At 37.7% G+C, this 19,303-nt stretch overlaps 1 long non-coding RNA gene across 1 annotated transcript; it reads right to left on the bottom strand.

The window, feature by feature from the left end:
- Positions 1–432: 432 nt before the first annotated feature.
- Positions 433–17,735, bottom strand: LOC118910313 (uncharacterized). The gene is made up of 5 exons (XR_005023900.2): positions 17,463–17,735; positions 16,204–16,255; positions 12,879–12,960; positions 3,323–3,401; positions 433–545 (listed from the first exon to the last, which is right to left on the bottom strand). It is a non-coding gene; the product is annotated as an uncharacterized LOC118910313 (long non-coding RNA).
- Positions 17,736–19,303: the final 1,568 nt, after the last annotated feature.

The raw sequence follows: 19,303 nt of genomic DNA, 5'->3' as shown, positions 1-19,303 counted from the left end.
AAGCACCATAAAGGGATCTGCTTAAGACATCTTGAAGTCCATTATTCATTCCTGCAGAAATTTATTTTCAAATAAAGACATAAACCAGTAAAGAAACATTCCCCTGGTTCTCAGAACTAGCAAAAATCCTGGTGCAATCTAATCTTGGGAAAAAATATAAGCATATAAAGTTTCAAATATAATATACAATTTCAGTAACATAAAGCTATGTCAACAGGATCTCCAAGCTAAGGGATGCAGAAATATATCACCCTTTTACTAAAGCTGTGAAACTAAGACAAAATTCTTCCCCCAAACAACAGAAAAGTAAATGGTAAGTAACCACAATCATTTGCTCCCAATTTTCTGACCAGCCTGGGTTGTGCGGGAGCCCCGCCCCACCCCCACCTCAGGTGACAGAATCAAGAATGCCTCTCTACAGACAGCCTGTTATCTGGAAACCACATCAAGTTGAGTGTCATAAAGCAGGCTAGGTTATATTCCTGCATTTGTCTCTCAAACACCCTTGGTTTTATTATCCATGCAAATCACCTCATCACAGCAAACTGAAAAGAAATGAAGTAAAAATTTTTTACGAGGCAGCACTGAATGAGATAAACACTGAAAAGTTAAGCAGCTCAAATCAGTGATGATATGTATAAGAACAAACATAACTGCAAAAATGTGTGTTTGTTAAATGATCCTACTTTAAAGTCGAAATAATAAAACTATTTGCAATTTTTTCATTTTTACTAACACTGTCCAAAATGTGTAAATTGTCCTATTTTAAAGTTGGGTCACTTGCTAAAGAAGTCAAAAGTCTCAATGTAGGATTGATGGAAGCACATGAAATAAGGGATGAACTGATACCTGGTAAAGAGCTTGGTGAGCTAAGCTATTAAGTTATCTTACTTCAAAGACCCCTAGATATCTAGACTATCCTCAAAAAAAAATTTCTCGGAATAAGAATTGTACAAAACACACATAGAATGTGACGAAGTTTAGGTAAAAACAATAGTGACATTAATTAAGCCCATCAGCTCAGACACTCATCCCTAGAATTGTCTGAGCTCATTTTTTTAATGAATGCAAGAGTCTTTCATTAATGCTTCAATAATCATCAAATATCCATTGTCTTTCAGGTTTTTAGGAACTAATTTCTAACATATTCTTTCATGAAACACTGTGCTTTTGAATTACAACAACAAGTAAAACTCATACATGTAAGCTGCTTCAGTGAAGGTTATTTGCAGGTTCTGAAATTGATCATCTGCTCTGGCTATAAAGGTGGTGACCCAATCAATGCCCTGATTTTGGTCACCATTTCACAAAAAGCCCATTTAGTTACTTGATTAAAAAAAAAAAATTCAAGTACAGAGTCTGAATAGTAAATATTTCTATTCAAAGTGTGAACACAAACATGTTTTCTTAACAGTTTATCCACTGGGAAATATTTTTAGAGATGGGTGATGCTGTTCTTGCTCTAAGTGCTCCTAGAGCAAAAATGTGTATGATTTCTTTCAAAATGCAGGAAACAGCATTAACTGAAAAACCAGGTACCAAGAACCTGAAGAAATTAAACTGTGCTTCCAGTGTGATTTATTTCCTCTATTTCACCTTCCATGAGCTGTTCTGGCTTATGTTGAGTCCCTTGGGGCTCCTCTGCTGTCTGTTGCTGTCCTTGTGTGTCGTAACACAGATAAGCCCTGATCAATGTCCACATAAGCCCAGAGCAATTTTAATTAATAAAAAGATCATTCAGATATTGAAAATCAGGACTTCAAAATGCACAGAATATAATACCGAAAGAAGCATTATTTCCTTCTATGTTGGATTCTAGGTAGATTACTGTGGTTTTGGTACTTTGCAACCTGGACAGTAAAAATGTCAGAAATCAAAACATCTACAAGTGTCCATTTAAAATGAAAATTTGGAAGGAAATTAGCCAGAGAAACAAAAAAGTGTAAAAACAGGGATCTATCATTTTATTAAGGAAACTATAAGGGAATCTAAAATCTTGGAAAATCTTTGATGAAACAAAGAAATGTACATCATTAACTATAAATGCAAAACAAGATTTTCAGTCTTTAAATATAATTTCCAAGATGACATGGTTAGGGCTTGGGAGACATGCCCAACTGGGCCTCACACACATCTGAGCAGACAAAACAGAGCGGAGACACACAGCAGCAAAGCGAATCGTGATGGCTACACTTACTCAATGATTGCCACATGTTCAGTACAGTGACTCTCCCAAGGAAATAATAACTAAAACATTTTTTTCTTGCACTTACAAAATATGTTTGGGTTAAGAGAATACAGGAATTTCAAATATTTTAATATATTTTTTCTTGTTATACCAAAAAGAACTGGCTCTGTGTGCTGATGTTAAATCCTCCCACGGAGCTCCAGGGTAGGGTGTGTTTTACATAGCAGCTGTCTTGCTCAAGGCCTGTCAGAAGCAGGTCCAGCACCAGACCCCAGATGCTTTTTTTTCCCAATGCCTTAATATTACATTTCAGGCCATAAGTGCCAGAAGCAATTGGCTTCTCAATTGCAGGAGAAAAACTTAGTTAAGAAAATCTGCATGTACTGTTTCAGAACAGTAAAAGTGAGAGCACTAAATGTGGGTGTAATTTATCAAAGTACCTCAAGTGGGAGTCCACTAACTTATTTATCATTTCATTCTGGGTGGACAGTATTTTTAGCCACCCAGTATTGTAACATTAAACTTATTATCCTATTACTTACATAATACCAAACAGATGCCAAGTCAATGAAATGAGTTAAAATAAAAATCCATTATAATCCTCCCTGAACAGACAGACGGAATTAGAGAAAGGCAGGGCCATTTCAATACCACTCTTTCCATTTAGAGCCTTACTATCACTGGTTTGTGGTACCAGCAAGGAAAAGAGCATTGTTTGAGGACACAACTCCACATCTTTAAAACATGCAATTTTGCTTGTGGGTATCTAAAAGTTGAGAAAGGTTTAGGTCAGAAGTATGAACTCACTTGTCTTAAATAGTGGACTTGATAATGGTCTTTACTGATCCCTTGCAATTTAATCAATTTATTTTGTAAAGGTTGATTGATATATTCTATAAATTAATCCTTTTTTGCCTAAAAAATTAGAGCTGGTATTCAGACAGTTCATACAGTATAGCTATGCCAGTTGTTCATCACTAGCATCCATTAATCAGAACTAGTGTCTGAGCTGATCAGCTGGTGAATACTTTGAATACCATCCTTACATGCCTAAAGTGAATATCCATGTTCATTTTCTCTATTATTTGTGTTCATTGTTGGACCACATAGATATGATAGGAAAGCCAAACTTACCTTTGACTACCTGGATTTTAATCCCAGCTCCATCTCTTAATTAGTTGTGTGGCTTATTTCTGGAGATCAGTATCCTCATCTGAAAAATAGAGGCAATAATATATATCATTATTTTCTATAATACATATTATAGGTCAACTGAGAAGATTAAATTAATTGTTGGAGAGTGCTTTGATCAGTGCCAGCTCATGGTAAAGTACTTAGTTATTGGCAGCTATTGTTATGAGGCTTTTAAAGGCCTAACCTCCAGCTGCCCATACTACTCCCCACACTTTCAACATTCCCCTGCTAATAAAAATAAGGGAAGGGAGGATGTAAGGCTAACCTTATAAAAATCACTGCAGTTTATCTGACACAGAAAGAAGGGCAGCAAAATTTAATTTCAAGACAGCCCCTTTGGGCTCAGAACAGACTTCTTGTTGAGACACCCCCTGCCTGGAAGTAAGGTACAGTTATCAGCTGAGTTCAAATGTTTGTTTGTATTCTGTGAGAAAAATCTAGTCTTTTCATTTATCGATTCAGTCTTTATATAACATAAGTCTTTGTCAAAATTTGTGAGCTAGTTCTTTCCTTACCGTGATATATGTTCATCTGGGCTAAATGATAGATTTATTGGACACTCACGAAGTATCTGGCACTATTCTAGTTCTTGATGTATATCAATTCACTTAATTCTCCCAACAAACTAATGAGGTATAGGTATAATTATTATTCTCATCTTACAGAAAACTACACTAAGCCACTGAAAGGTTTTTTTAATTAACATAGATTATATACCTAGCTGTGTGGAAGTAGGAGTCAACATAAGCCATCTGGCTTTAGAGCTCTTACATTAATGACTGTATTATACAGCTTCTCTTTCAGATACAACACATGTATAACTACCAAATATCTGTTACAGGCCTAAGTATTACTTCTCTGATAATCAGCTTTGAATTAACAATTAGGCCCAAATATACACATACTATTTATGGTTCCTGCATACAATGTTCCAAACAAGTATTATGAATTGAATTTAATACAAGAGTTCTTGAAATGAATTTGGAAATCAGAAAGTTGACAAAGTAAATTTAAGAGGTAACACAGTCAAAAAGGAATGGCTATTGCTCAAGCAAGGTGTGTTTTCTTGGTTTAACAGTGTCTAAGAAAGGCATTACATTGTATTGGGATCCACCTATTTTAGATAGTTCTCTATTATGATACCTTATGGTTTTATTTTTAAAATAATATTGGCTTAGGTTAGAAGAAACGATCTATGATCGTCACAGAAAAATAGGAAAAACATAAAAGCAAAAAGGAGAAACTAAAAGTCACCCATTATTCTGCCTCCCTAAAGTAGTCACTCTTATAAATTTACTTGAGTTCTTTCAATGTATAATTTTCTAGGGAACAATAATACTATTTCATTGAGTATTGGTATTATTAATTACATGTAATAACATTATTTCAAATTATTGATAATCTTATGATGTTATAATTACAGCTGAGAAGACCTGAATTCACAGTAATAAATTAACCATGTAATGTGTAAGAAACAATGTAACATAAATACACACATGTAACAAAATATAAATAATATATAGGCATAAAAAATGAAGAATATAGACTTTAAAATCATAGGTTCAAAGAGCTGGCTATACTCTTTGCCAAACTGTGGAACTTCAGTTAAAATATATAAGCTCTCTCTGCCTCAGATTCCTTGTCTGTAAGACAAGAATAATCATCTGTGTTGGCCTTTGGGGGGCATTACAAGAAGAAATGTATGAAAAACCCTTAGAGACATTCCTGGCACATAAGAGGCACTTAATAAAGTTTATCTCCCCTTTTCTCCCTCTCTGTGCTATTGGGCTAGGAGCACACTCATGTCTCCAGAAGTAGGTGACATTTACTTACTTATTTAGCTAATAATAATGAGTCCAATGAAAACTGAACTCAAGCATGAGTGGTCTCTATTAAAGATTTATCTATGCTAACTTTGTTTCATTCCACAGTCATTTACAATACCCAAGTTTCATGATATGAGAGTATGGATTTAACCTGAACAATTCACAAGTATATAACTGACAACTTTGGCTTCAATTACAATTACTAATCTAAGCTTTCTGTGTAAAATCCAGCAGCAGTCCACTGTTAGCTGAGCATGTCAGCTGGCTAGAATGGAGAAATGAGGTAATTAGGGAAAACAGGTTTTTTTCTTCAAAATCTCAGGTGAACTGCAACTCATTTTCAGACAGGATTAATTTGGGTCCTAGGCTATATGTTGGACAGCCATAGTCTTAAAAAAATCTTTCTTGAGAATGACTAGTTAATGTCTATCATGGCCCTGCTTTAAGGATAGTCTTCAATGCCCTCTTAGTTCTGTGATGTCCTGAGACCTCCTTTTCTGTTCCATAATGGTTGGTGTTAAATCAGTTCTTGTATCAGAGCTGACTTCCTGATTATGGAGTTCAGGCTCTCTGCCTGAAATTACTCAAACTTGGCATTAGGGTTTTCTATACCTGCACAGATGTGGTCAGCCACATTTCTACTGTTCTAACAATTTCTGCTCCTATTTTCTACTACACGAATTCCTGTGACAGGAAATTCTGGAGGCATGACACTTTGAATATAAACTTACCTTGTTAATTTTATACACAAAATCACTCCTTCTGTCAGCAAATGGTAACTATAGATGACTCTGAGAAAAATGTATTATTTCCCTGTCTTTAAATGAGGAAAGGAGTATCAAAGCTGTTTCCTGGAATTTTTTTTTTCTCTGTTACTCTAAAAGTTACCTCTAGAATTATTTCTTTTTTGCTCCTATCAAATATCTCCCTGCCCCAAGTTTAGCAGCTGGGGTTAAATCTTGTCCTTTTGCTGCCTTATATGAATTTTCTGTTTAATATGTGGATGTGCACACATACTGAGATATATACAACATATATGTACACATATACACATTTTATATATACATATATGTATAATCACTAAATTTTTCCCTAAGAAACACTGACACTTGCAGGAATTCAACTTAAATGGTGGCAAAATTGGTTTTCTAATTAAATCATTGAATGTTGTTTTTCTCAGCAGCTCTGCTCTCACAGGAGTCTCTTTCTCTCCTGAATCCCACGCACCATCCATAGTTTGTTCCCTTCCTTCCCACTGTGCCATCCTTTATAAACCAGAGCAGTCAAATCAACCCTTGGAGTGTTCTTAAAAGCACCATATGCCCAACAGAAGAGCACTTGAATTACTCTGTATACCAGAACCTGCTGTACATCACAGCAGATTATTAACAGAGACCAAAAACTAGGACATGATGTGATCTTATAACCTACCAGAAGCTGTCACCTGACAGCACTCCTTGGTCCATTTACTGTATCTCCCAGAATCTCACTTCTATCAACTGAATTAGTCAGGCACTTACACTTGGATACAAATGACTCTGACCTAAAGCTTAGCCATCCTGTTTCTTTCTTTACAGCCACTATGTTTTCTGTTTTTCTTTTAAGTTTTAAAGAGGGAGTAATTTTGAATAAGCTATCAAGGAAGGAAAGAAAGAAAGAAAAGAAACAAACTTTTCTAAATAACTTACTTGAGTGGCTTTCTTTGTGGAGTTTCCCCACAAAGAGGTAGTGACAGAGTAAAGAGATTAGATGAGGAACTTTACAAATTTTTTAATACGTAAGTACTCCAGGCAGATTTTTTCCAATTCTGTGATTAACCTTTTATATTTGAGGCCATGCCTACCTTGTAGAAAATTCTAATTGCTTCTGTTTTGTTTTCTAACTTCCTCTGGCTTAAAAATTGTATCTTTATGGGGTAGGGGGACTGCTCCTGGGAAGAGTGGAAGATGATAGCCTAAACAAGGCTGTATTTAACTCTAACAACAAATAATTTAGGGTCAGAAATGCTGGGTAGCCTCCCTTCACCCTTACTTGCTTCCAAAAGGAAGTCACTTTGAAAGGATATAGGAATGAAGCCATATATCAATGCGCTTGCCATATATATTAGGCAAAGTATATGGTAAGTGAGATATGATGGTGGAACCTACTGAAATGCAGTTCAATCTTGTGAGATGTGGAAGGTGAAAAAACTACAGAAGCAGCTCTACATGGTGACACTAAAGGGAGAAAGCAGCATTGGGATGGTCACTTGGATCAGCCTTGAAAGAAATGGCTGTATATGGACATAACCATGGGGGTAAACTTACTACAGTGACAGCTACAACAGAAAATAATAACTTCATGGTCATGCCCTTTACACACATACATTTTTCCTAGAAAAAAAGATATTTCCATAGGAATGAATAGCTGATATGAAGTGGCTACTAAATTGTGGTATCTAAACAGACTTTACACTTTAAGACAGGTAAAAACATACACATCAAAGCTGCAACAGTCATACAATTATTCCTCTGCCAGTTAAAAAAAATTGCAAAGATGAAACTAAATTCTTCACATTTAGCATATCAAATTATATTCTACAGGAATTTGTTTTCAGGCATTTCATATTTGCTAGATACATTAAAGACTTAGTTATAATTTATTTTTACTAACATTCTTCTAACAAGAAGATTAATATTTCTTATTGTAGTAGGTAACAATTTTAAGAGTTAAAGGTTTGGGTGCAAGTTCCACTCTGCTCCATGACTGTCATTTAATCATGCTGATTTTGCCACATATGTATATAAGGATGCCTTGAGAATCACGTATTCTGTGGTGTACCATATAAATGAAAAGATGTTACTACATAAAGCTTTGGATATTTAAGAAAAGTTAGGTAACTTACTATACTGCCATAATGGGTGGATTATAGTCAAAATATTATTAATGCTTGGACTGTCTGGCTTCCCACTGATAAAAATTTTTTCCAAAGAGTATATGGATATGGCTGTCAACTTCTTATTTAGAGCACATTTTATGTCTAGATATATAATTCTTGCATAATATATTCATATGTATTTTATTTTCACTCTATATGAAGTGGCATTAATTGAATATTAGCATAGTAAGCTGCCACATGAAATATACAGAACTAGTCCCTATTAATTCACATAAGAAACAGAGATAAAGAGTACCCACTTTCTGGTGAGAGGTAAAAGCAGGATTAGCAGATGCAAAGCTTTAAGTAATTCAACAGCATCAAGTTGCTCAAAAACTAAAATTCAGTTCCTAAGAAAAATGAATTGCTAAGGAGAAAGGAGAAAATAAAGAAAAGAAGCTAGAATTATCATTACCTGTAAAGTTAGGGATCAAATCCCCTAGAGTATTGGCATATCTTCTAAGAAAAGCCAGTTCCTTTGAAATTTTCCTGTTACTCTGCATAAAAGTTCTGCATCTCCCTACAGTGAGGGAGAGAGAGAACAGGTTTCACCAGGGATATGCCTTCAGTATAGATTCTGACTTTGTATGCCCTTCTGGACTGAATACTACATCTCTCAGGCTTCCTTGAAGCCAGAATTCTGGATGCAAATTAGGTTTCCCCCAGTTAAGACCTGAAAGATTGCAAGCAAGGGCATGGTAGCAGGAGGTTTTCTGCTTCATGTCCAGTTTCTGGTTCCCAGCTTTGTAGGTATCAAGAAGCAGTTTCATTAGTGGTAAATGCAATCATATTCTATGTTCCCTGTCCAATTAACAGCTTCTTGGGTGTGGACAGGGGTGGTGGTGGTGGCTTCCAGATCCCAGCTTTCTGGTTCCTGGGTTACAGCTACAGCAATGTGTTCTGGAACTACAGAATTTCATTTCCAGCTTCCTCCTTTCTTCCATTCCAGATTGTAGCAGCATTAACAGGGGGCTCAGAACTGTAGTGATCTGGGAGTCATTCCTGGAGGTCAGGCCTCAAGTCTACTCCTCCAGTCTTTTGGAAATTTTGCAAGCACCAATTCCCTGTATTACATCCCTTTCTGCTGGAAATACCTAAAGCAGGTTCTGTTTATGAACTGAACACTGATGATGAAGGCTTCAACTCAAATGCCTATTTCAATTAATTCGTAATGGCTGCCTATGGCAATGTGTTTACAAGAACTTTGAAACTGAGATGCAAACTCTGTAGGAAGGTTTTTTTATATCTGGCAAGGGGGCATTACATATTTGTGACCTTAATATACATCAACATCCTTAAAATTGTTGTGTGAGTGGGAAAGTACATATATATATGAATAAATATAAAATTCGGAAAGATAGGTAAAATTCAAATTTTCATTATTATTCAAATAGAGATATAGTGGAAATGAACTAGGCATACCCAATTAAGCAAAGATTGCATAAAGGGAAATGTTAGATTTATTCACAGGAATGCTAATTGAACCATACAAGAGTTACAATTTATTATACTCAAAACAGCAAAAGTTACTTTGATACAGTCCCACTAGTCTATATCTAATTTTCAAGGATACAAAATCTGGCCATTTTGTTCTTTTGCTGAATTGCTCACTGCTGGAAATGATTTTAAAGGATTAATTTTAAAGAAACTTTAAATTGAAAATCAAACTATTAGAAAAGAATATAACAACAACAAAAAATCCTCTGTTCCTACTACTTGGCAACTATTTACCTTGGTAAGGTAGGTTGGTGAAAGTTTTTTCCCCCATTCTGAAAAGCAATCATTTTTTTTTCCTGAGTGTTAATACTTCAGTCATTTAAGCTTCCTAATTTGATGCTTTTTGGTTAAGAAGGAAACCTTAAGTGAGGAAAGGAAATGCTGAGAGGAAATTACTTGAACAGAACTTAATAGTTTTCTGATAGGAAGCTGTGATCACATTTTTTTCACAGTATGAGTCAGTCATATAAATGTTTGGTTTACTTAGTTTCTTAATTTGATACCAGACTAAACTGGGCAAAACCTGTCGGCAAAATGTTATTTTTCATGAGTTAAACTATATTGATTTCATTATTAATGCAGTCTCTCATATTTGTAAGTGAAACTGTTTTAAGTGGGCTTTTGGTCAACATAAAGCTCATTTTTAGAAGTGTATTTCGAATGAGTTACTGGCCCTTGCTATAATTTCAATAACCTTGCCTCCTACATAGGGATTTGAAGATCATGGTTATAGTTACTATTAGTGTCAACACAATGTAAGTAGGGCTCATTAGAAAACTCGCTGGGGATTTCTAAAGTGATTACACTCTCTTTGTAATCCACAAAAAGAAACTCTTCAAAAGATAATTATTCAATGAGATGAGATGGGAACCATCTGGCTTACTTGTAAATCATATTCTTATTTTTTGTGGTATGCCATTGCCATTGTGTCCTATTAGCACCAGAGAATGGAACTCAGGAGGGTTGGTTTTTATCATTTTTTCTTACAAAAATGGAAAAGGGGTTGAACATCAGCTTATTAGAGTAGCTCTGGCAAAGGTCCCATCAAACTCAATTCCCTAAACCACCTTTCCTCATGCAGTCAGGTATGTTCCCTAGCAGCTTCATGTTATGAGCAAATACCAGTACTAATTTTTTCTTTTGCATTTTATACCAGTATTTTTCATATTTATAGTACCCACACATTATTCTCCTCAAGCATACAGAATAGGTAGTAACCAGGTTTCATACCTGGGAGGCTCCCTGACTAAAAATACCTCCTAATTCAGGTGCCATTGTAATAGAAATTCTATTAACAAAACAAACAAATTTAGCTCATGACAACAAATGCCAACCTATATTGTCCTCCTCAGCTTCTTATTAATTCAAGAAACTAAGAAATCTAGAGGTTCAGGATCTGTCCTTGGGTTATGGCATCCTATTATTACACATAAAAACTCTTGGAAGGGGGCGTACACTGAGTTCCTACAACCCAGAAGGAATTGGTTTGGGAAATCTCCTTCCAGGTGGGCACAGGACAGCATAGGGTTTGGGATCTCTTGGGTCTCAAGGCCCTGGAAAGAAGATGATGCTTTATCTAAGTCACAGACTTGATTCCCTGTCCCTAAACCAACCTTTACCTCAGAGAAGTGAATTAATTTTTTTCAAATACAAATCCATTTCATCTTCCAAGGGATCATTTCCAATGGAATTCAGTTCCCTGATTCTCTGCCCTGTCTACCTTAAAGAGGTATGGTAGGCAGAATAAGGGCCCCCAAAGATGTCCACATGCTAAACCCCAGAATCTGTGAATGTGTTACTTTATAGGCCAAAGAGACTTTGCAGGGTATGTCCTCTGACAAGGGGAGATTATCCTGGGACCAATCTAATCTTAAATTCTGAAAGTGGAGATCCCTTCCAAGCGATGGTCATAAAGAGACATGACAATGAAACAGAGAGGACTCGGCCTACCACTTTGAAGGTGGTGCAAGGGGGCCATGAACCAAGGAATTCAGGTGGCCTCTGGGAGCTGAGAAAGGCATGAAAACAAATTCTCCCTTAGAACCTTCAGAAAGGAACCCAGTCCTGTTGACAGCTTGATTTTAGCCCAGTGAGATCTGTGTCAGATTTCTGATCTACAGAACTTCAAGATTAAAAATGTATACTGTTCTAAGCTACTGAAGTGGTGGGCATTTGTTCCAGTGGCAGTAAAAAACCAATACAGAGGTGTAAGAAGCCTAAGCAGAGAGTCCATCATAGTGCCTTGGCTCTATGCAATTATTAGTTGCCTCCTACAATTTATCTACAAAATTCGAATTCATTTATTCACCAAGAAGAGGAAAGAAAAAAAGCACATTCTATGTGCCAGACAGCATTCTAGCAACACAGAGAGTTTACAGTATAATCAAAGAAGCAAAACTGTTTTATATACAGGGGTAAATTTTTCACTTTCTACACACACTACACTCAAACAGGAATTTGTTTTTTTCAACTATTATGCCATAGGCTCCCACACATTCACGCTTATACACATCAGCAAGACTACCAACAGCTGCACATCTCCTAGTCTTTGACCTGCTTGCTTAGGGTGAGTTTGTTTCCGTAGACTTCTAAATGGAGAATAGTATTTGTTTTGTTTTGCATTTGGGAAGCAGATGAAAACTGAATGTTACTGATAGCTTTGGTCTTAGTGTGCCTATCTCTGATCAAACAACATACAAATACAAAATCCCAGCCAAAATACCTCTATGACCTCATAAAGGCTACAAAAGAGAGGATCAAATCAATCTCTAGCAGGTTAGTTGGGAGACAGGGAGAAGAGGGGGAAAGAATGGCATTGCTGCTATGCCCCTTAAAGGTTTCATAGATGGAATTACTGACTTAGACATCTATTCTGGAAAGAGCAAGCTACAGAAGAGTCTGTTTAGACCAGCAGAGCCTCCAGGCCTTGCTGTCCCCACTCCACCTAAGTACTTCCTAATTTATATAATGAACTCAAGGTGCTCAGACCCACAATAGAGGTGACACAGTTCTCTGACCAGTCCTTGGAACAAAATACTTCTGCATGCAAGGAACTAAGGAGTCCTTCATTGACTTGCTCATGCTGGACATTGCAGGGTCTTCTGCCTCAGACTGACTCCTTCTGGTAGGACTAAGACAATTCTGCTTCTAGAAATCAAAATTAAAATCCTCTTTCCAGATGGGGAATTCCACCCGAAAAATGAGCAGCCGAGAGCTAGTACCCCCTGAGAGAGCACTCAGAGAAACACAGTCTCACCTTGTGATGACCTTTATGGTTTTACTCTGCTTCCAAAAGTCCTTTTCTGCTGTATTTGAATCCCAGTGCATATGGGGAAGACCTAGTAGAGAGGTACAGGCTTTTATTAGCACATGGTCCTTGGTTAGATAGGTTACGGTTACAATAGGGGATTTGTCAGTCTCACAAAGTGATGTTTGCCCCATAATTGCAGCATCCCGCTGTCCAGGAAAATCAAGCCTCACTGTCAGAGAAGGAACTAATCACTTCACTTTAGAATGATTCTGGGAGTTTGTTAAGACTGGTAGAGTTTTCCTTGTTGTTTCTCTTTCTTCTCTGTGCATAAACATCTCTGATTTATTTTAATGTTTATATTGATGTGAAGACATTGGTACAAAAACAGGATAACAGTGTACAATTTGGGCTTCTGGCTTCCCACATCTCCCCATCTCCTTGAGCAACTGGCATAGCTGGAGGACTATTTATTCTATGGCTTATTCTCTCCTACCTTTGATGTCCTAGGATGTCAAAGGTTGTAAATTTAATATTGATTTTATAAAGTAGTTTTACTCTAACATGTCAGTTATGATTAGCTTCAACCTCGAAGAAGCTCAGCCACTGATCTGGATTTGCACGCAATGTGGCTCCCCAGCTCTCAGACTCTCTCAGTGAATGTTTTATTTATTAGACTGGCAATCATTTCTAAAGGCCAGACAGCTCCCAGCCCCCAGCTCTCTATCTGCTCGAGCCTCCCACACCTGGGCCTTTACATTAAGCTTGAACATCTAAGTAGATCAGAGACGTATCATTTGCTGGCATGTCAACAGACAGAAGAGTTTATAGATCACATTATACCCCAGTGGCTATAACCAAAGAGAGAGGAATGAGAAGTCTTACTTGGGTTTCCACCCCTCCCTTTCTTCAGTTCCCCAGTTCTTCTACCCTCAGGGTGGGGGCTATTGTTATAATAACAGTGATAAAAGCTGACATTTATTGAACTTAGTATATGGTGATCACTTAATAAGCATCAGGCACTGTACTGAGGCTTTTCCACGTGTCACCTCATTTAATCGTCATCAGTCCTGTGAAGTGTTTATTATTACCCTTATTATTATTATTTACTAGTACTCTTACTGCCTTTTACAGGTGAAGGAACCAAGGAATGAACAGGATTTACACACTGTTGCAACTTTTGAGGCTGCATTTTAACCCAGGCAGTCTGATTCCCCACCCCAATCCCAGAGCCTACATGATCATTCCCAATGCCATAATAAGTGCTTTATCAGAAAACTGGGACAAGACATTTTTGTGCCAATCATGCTGAAGTGACACCTTTGCCTTAAGTTAACATTCTCTGGTCTTATTTCTTGATACACTGACCTTGAAGCAAAATAGAAATCATCTGCAAATTTTGTTTTTTTATTAAGAAGAGATAGGCAACTCATACATTTATCCTGCCCCACTGGTCTTCTCTCTCTGTTCACACCATGGAACAATTCCTACCTGGAAGATGAAGCTCAGGATGCTCACTGCTTTGTAGTAGGAAGCTCTTTCTAAAACCATGTGGCTAAGTCCCTGCTCACCAACTGCTCACTGCAAGTGCTACAGAGGCCACATGGCCTTCCAAGAATGGATCAAAGCCTTCTCACCTTGGGAAATCTAAGCTCACTGTAATTTAACACTGCAGAGGCTAATTCACCAGGAGGCTGACAGAGGGCACTTTATCTCCCAAGTTAAATATACTCCTTGAGTTTACCTGTGTGCTGAAGTCATCGATCGATTCCTCCCTCCAGCTTAGGCAGAAGTCTGGACCAGGAGTCTGTCTGGGACTGCTCCTCCAATATTTTCCTTCTTCCCTCTTCATAGACTTTAACAGTTAGGGAAATGATATATTAAGACAAATTAAAGATAGTGCCAAATTCTCTGAAGTGCCTCCCATCAAGAGGTGAGATCTCTAGCCCATCCCCTTGATTCTGGGTAGGCTGTGACTGCTCTGACCAATAGAATATAGTGGAGGTAATGCTCAACCCATTTCTGGGTCCAGACCTTAAGATACTGGTAGCATCCACCTCTATTTACTTGCCATGCGTAAGAAGTCCAGTTATTCTGATGGAGAAACCACATGGAAAGGCCCTGTGACACATGCAGAGGCCCAGCTGAGCCTGCCAAAGGACCAACTATGTGAGAATAGCTGTCTTGAACCCTTATGATGATCCCAGACACCAGATGAATATCACCAAGAGATATAAATCAAAGCACACAGAACACAAGAAGTTTCTGAATTCCTAACCCACAAGATTATAAGATATAATAAAATGGTAGCTGTTTTGCACTAGCAGATTATGCAGCAACAGATAACAGGTACAGGAACATAGGTGCCTGGGATGGATCACTCAGCTTTTAAGGTTCCTGGACTTTTGGCCTGTACTCACAGATGGAAGGCTGCTCTGTCTAGCCCAACTCAATGCATTTAAGCATAGGGAAGAGCATGCTGCCTTCTCTAAAGTAACTTAATTTGTGACTTGAGACCACAGCTGTAAGACAATCACTGGTGTGCTGTCCTATGGAATAAGTCTTCCTGATTACACATTGTAAACAACATATTAACGCTTTAGATTTTAGTGCCTCAGAATTCATGGACCACTTGGAACCCAGGCCTAAGCTAAGCACACTGAGCCCATGCTTTGTTTTTCCCTTTAATTTCCTTAGCTGCCACATTATTTTCAACAGTCAGAAGGTAAATCTCTTCACTTCAGAAGCATATAGAAAGCCCTGCTCCCAGGTGATAAGGAAATGCTTCTTTGTTGTAAGGCCTAAGAATTATGGTAAAAGACTTAAAGGTGGGCTCTTTGAGTTAACACTTTCCAAATATAATTTCATTCTTCTATTTAATTATATGTGTTTCAAAGTATACTCTACTTTAAATGACTGTGAGAAGAAGGCATATTTTGGAAACACAATGCACTTTTTTGAGTATCCACAGTTTATTTATCAAACTATAATAAACTTTCATGGAAATGAGAGAAATAAGAAACAACCCAGGAGAGAAATAAGAAAGACTTGACAAGCAGTCAATTTGGTTTTATCCTCAAACTACAGTGACCCACAGTCTTTTCTGAAGTGAAGCAATTTACTACGGATGTGCTCATTTTCTAAAGTTCTCAGTGTTGGTTTGTTTGTTGTCCAGTGGAAACAAATACAAAGCTGGAGGGAAAACTCCCTTCAAGAGAAATCCCATCCTAGAAGTCTACAGACATGTGTGCCAGCCCTTGACTTCCCACATGCAGGTTATCATCTCTAGAATATTAAAGAAGAGACATTGATGAGCCTTTTACTCCAGACTTACCCTGACAATCACAAATCACAAAGTCAGAGATCTTTGCCGTTATCAGGAGTTTCTGCAATTGTGAAATGAAATTGATAATATCCAACCCATAACATTTTGTTTTAGGGATTAGATTTTGGAAGGAAGAAGAGGGGTTAACCAAAAGACAAGGAAGGGAGAAGAACCATGAAAAGGTAATACCACATCAAAGGCAGGGGATAGGATAACATTTTATCTGGGTGGTAGGATTTGGGGTGCTTTCTGCATTCTTTGTACTTTTACATGGCTTAATATTTTGTCATAATATTTATCACGTACTTTAAAATAAAAGACAAACTAAAAAGTCAAGAAGAGAAAGTATTTCAAGGAAGAAGTAGTCAAGAGGTTTTAAAGCTTCCCAGAGATCTAAGAAGGCAAATGATTTGTCAAAAGACATGTGCCCCCTCACCCATCCCAAACCTTTTTATGACGCATTGCTCAGAGGAGAGGAAACTACCCAAGGGCTAAACAAAAGAATACATGGAAATACTGGTTTCTGAGTCCCCCTTTAATGATTAATTGTTGTACCTTAAACATATGGAGCTTCCCAATTTTCCCCATTTTAAACATATCTCATATGCAGTAAGCTTGGCCACTGCTGGAATATTCTGGATTCAGCACTGAAGCAGTTTGGATAGTGATGCAGATACCTTTAAATGTAACATTCCTTTAAATGTAATGTTTTCAAGACTTTCCATGACACAGTGAATGAAATCTTCATATTAAAACTATATGATGTTTTCATGGTCAGTGAATGCTGTTCAGTAAATAGTTAAAATTCATTTCATTATGTCATAACACAAACACCTAAATGTACTAAATGTAGGATATCTTCATCTTATTTCACTTCATAAAATATTTAGTATTTCATTCCTATTAAAAAATTTGCTTCTAAACTTAAGATGAACAATTTTACATATTCTGCTTTAAAATGTGCAGTAAGTTTTACAAAATTCTTTTTGGTTGTATGTAAGAGAAAAAAATTTAAGGCCACTAGTTTCATAGAAGACACATAGGTTTGGGAGGCAACAAGTCCTAGGTTTAAATGCCAGATTTGCCATGTATTGGGTGTGTGACTTAGTGGAAATTACTTCCATAGCTTTCCTTTAAAAGCTTAGACAGAATATCCTTGAAGCGGCAGGCACTGTGCTACCCACTGGGACTAGAAAGAGAACACGGGACAAATGGCCTCTCCCTCACAATCTCTGTGGGTCTCTGGTACCCCGTCGTAAAATACCTACCTCATGTGACTTGCAAAGACGGGGATTTGCTGCATAGAGCACCCGCTACAAAGATGTTGCGTAGTAAGACAAGATACATTATTGTTACTGCCAGAGCAAAAGGTAAGAGTTTGTCCTTTGCGTGAAAGCCGTGGACCCCCTACATGGGGTAAGCCACGGGAAAGCAGGCGTGACTTCCTGCACGGAAGGCCCCACTCGCTCTCAGGCCACCTTCTACTCCAGTTACCGCGCAGGCAGCAGCCCGGGCCCGGAGGCGCAGGACCCCGCCTGCGGCCAGCCCCGCCCCGGCTTCCGGTAGGCCCAGGGTGCTTCGCGCCACCTGCGCCTGCGCAACCCGCCAACACCTGGGCGGTTTGCTTGCAGAGCGGGTCCTGAACCAGTGCGGTGTGGTGCTCAGAGTGAACGACAGAGGTCTAAGGCTCGCTCGGTAAGGCCCCGCAAACAGAGAGAACCGACCGTGGCACCACAGGTTTCAACTCGCAGAAGCACCTTTGCACTGACTTTCTTGCCTTCTCTGTTTCACTCCCCTCAGTCTTTCACACCTGATCCCTGGATCACTTCCCTAATGAATTACATGCGTGCAAGCCCGCATCTCAGGGCAGGAAAACCAAGCTACAACTCTATTTCTAGAAGTAAAGTATTAACTGGGCAGAATTTTGTTATTGGAAGAGCATATAAAATTAGCCATATAATGCAACCATTAAAAAGAGTGAAGTAAATCAATCCCTTTGCTGTCTGAAATTTCTAAGACATTTTTCAGCAAGAAGAGCAACATAAGAGCAGAGTATACAATGTCCCAATTTGTAAAAAAAAAAAGCCTCCCAGAACAGCCCTACATCCCTATATAAATATATTTATTTGTAAATATATTGATAAGCATTTATTTTTAAATTATATATATATACACTCAAAATAGTTTACATGCTAGTTTGTTAAATGTGTTTGGGAGAGTGGGATAGATGGGAGGAGGTTAGTAAAACAGAGATCCTTGTTTAAAAACTGTATGTATGATATTCCATTCAGGTAAAATTGTACAAATATGAGACTACATGCCTAGAATAGATGAAAGCATAGTCACTAATGTACTTACGGTAATCATCTCTGGAATGTGGGATTTCAGGTAGGTTTTTGCTTTTTTCCTCACACTTCCCTTCTTTTAAATTTTACAGTAATCATAGATTAATCATATAAAGAAGAACATTAAAAGAAGAAATATCAAAACAAAGCAAAATAAAAAATGAAGAATCAGTTTGGCATAATAGTTTAGAGTACAAACTCTGGAGCCTGACAACTACATTCAGATCTGTGCCCTGTCACTTATGGTTGTGTGATCTTGACAGGTTATTTCATTTCTTTGGACTTCAGTTTCCCCATCTGTAAAATGGAGATAATACAGTACCTAATTAATTAGGCTACTAAGAAAATTAACTGGATATGTAGGTAAGGCTTTCAGAATGATGCCTAACACATAGTTATTATTAGCTATTATTATTTCTTTGTAATTGATTGTAAAAATAAAAATAGCTGAAGGATTTAGATGCTATAGCCTTTAGTCAGGCAAGGAGAAAAGATATGCATCACTGTTATCCTGGTCTGGATGACCATACACACACATCCACTCTGTTCCTACAGGTAAGGCAGCTTCTGCATCCAGGGAGAGTAAAAAAAAAAAGAAGAAGAAAGAAAGGAGGAAAAATAGGGGGGAGGAAGAGAGAAAAGAAGGAGAACAAGAACAAGGAAAGAAACAGAATAGCCCCAAAGGTTCCACTTGGGTGCTGGTGGAACAGGGTAGGCCTGGCAGACCTACTCCTCCTCCTGAGTGTCCAGCTTGCCTTAAGGAT

This window comes from Manis pentadactyla, chromosome 11, assembly GCF_030020395.1.
Source record: "Manis pentadactyla isolate mManPen7 chromosome 11, mManPen7.hap1, whole genome shotgun sequence".
Classification (NCBI taxonomy): Eukaryota; Metazoa; Chordata; class Mammalia; order Pholidota; family Manidae; genus Manis; species Manis pentadactyla.
This window is presented reverse-complemented; position numbering and strand designations above follow the sequence as displayed.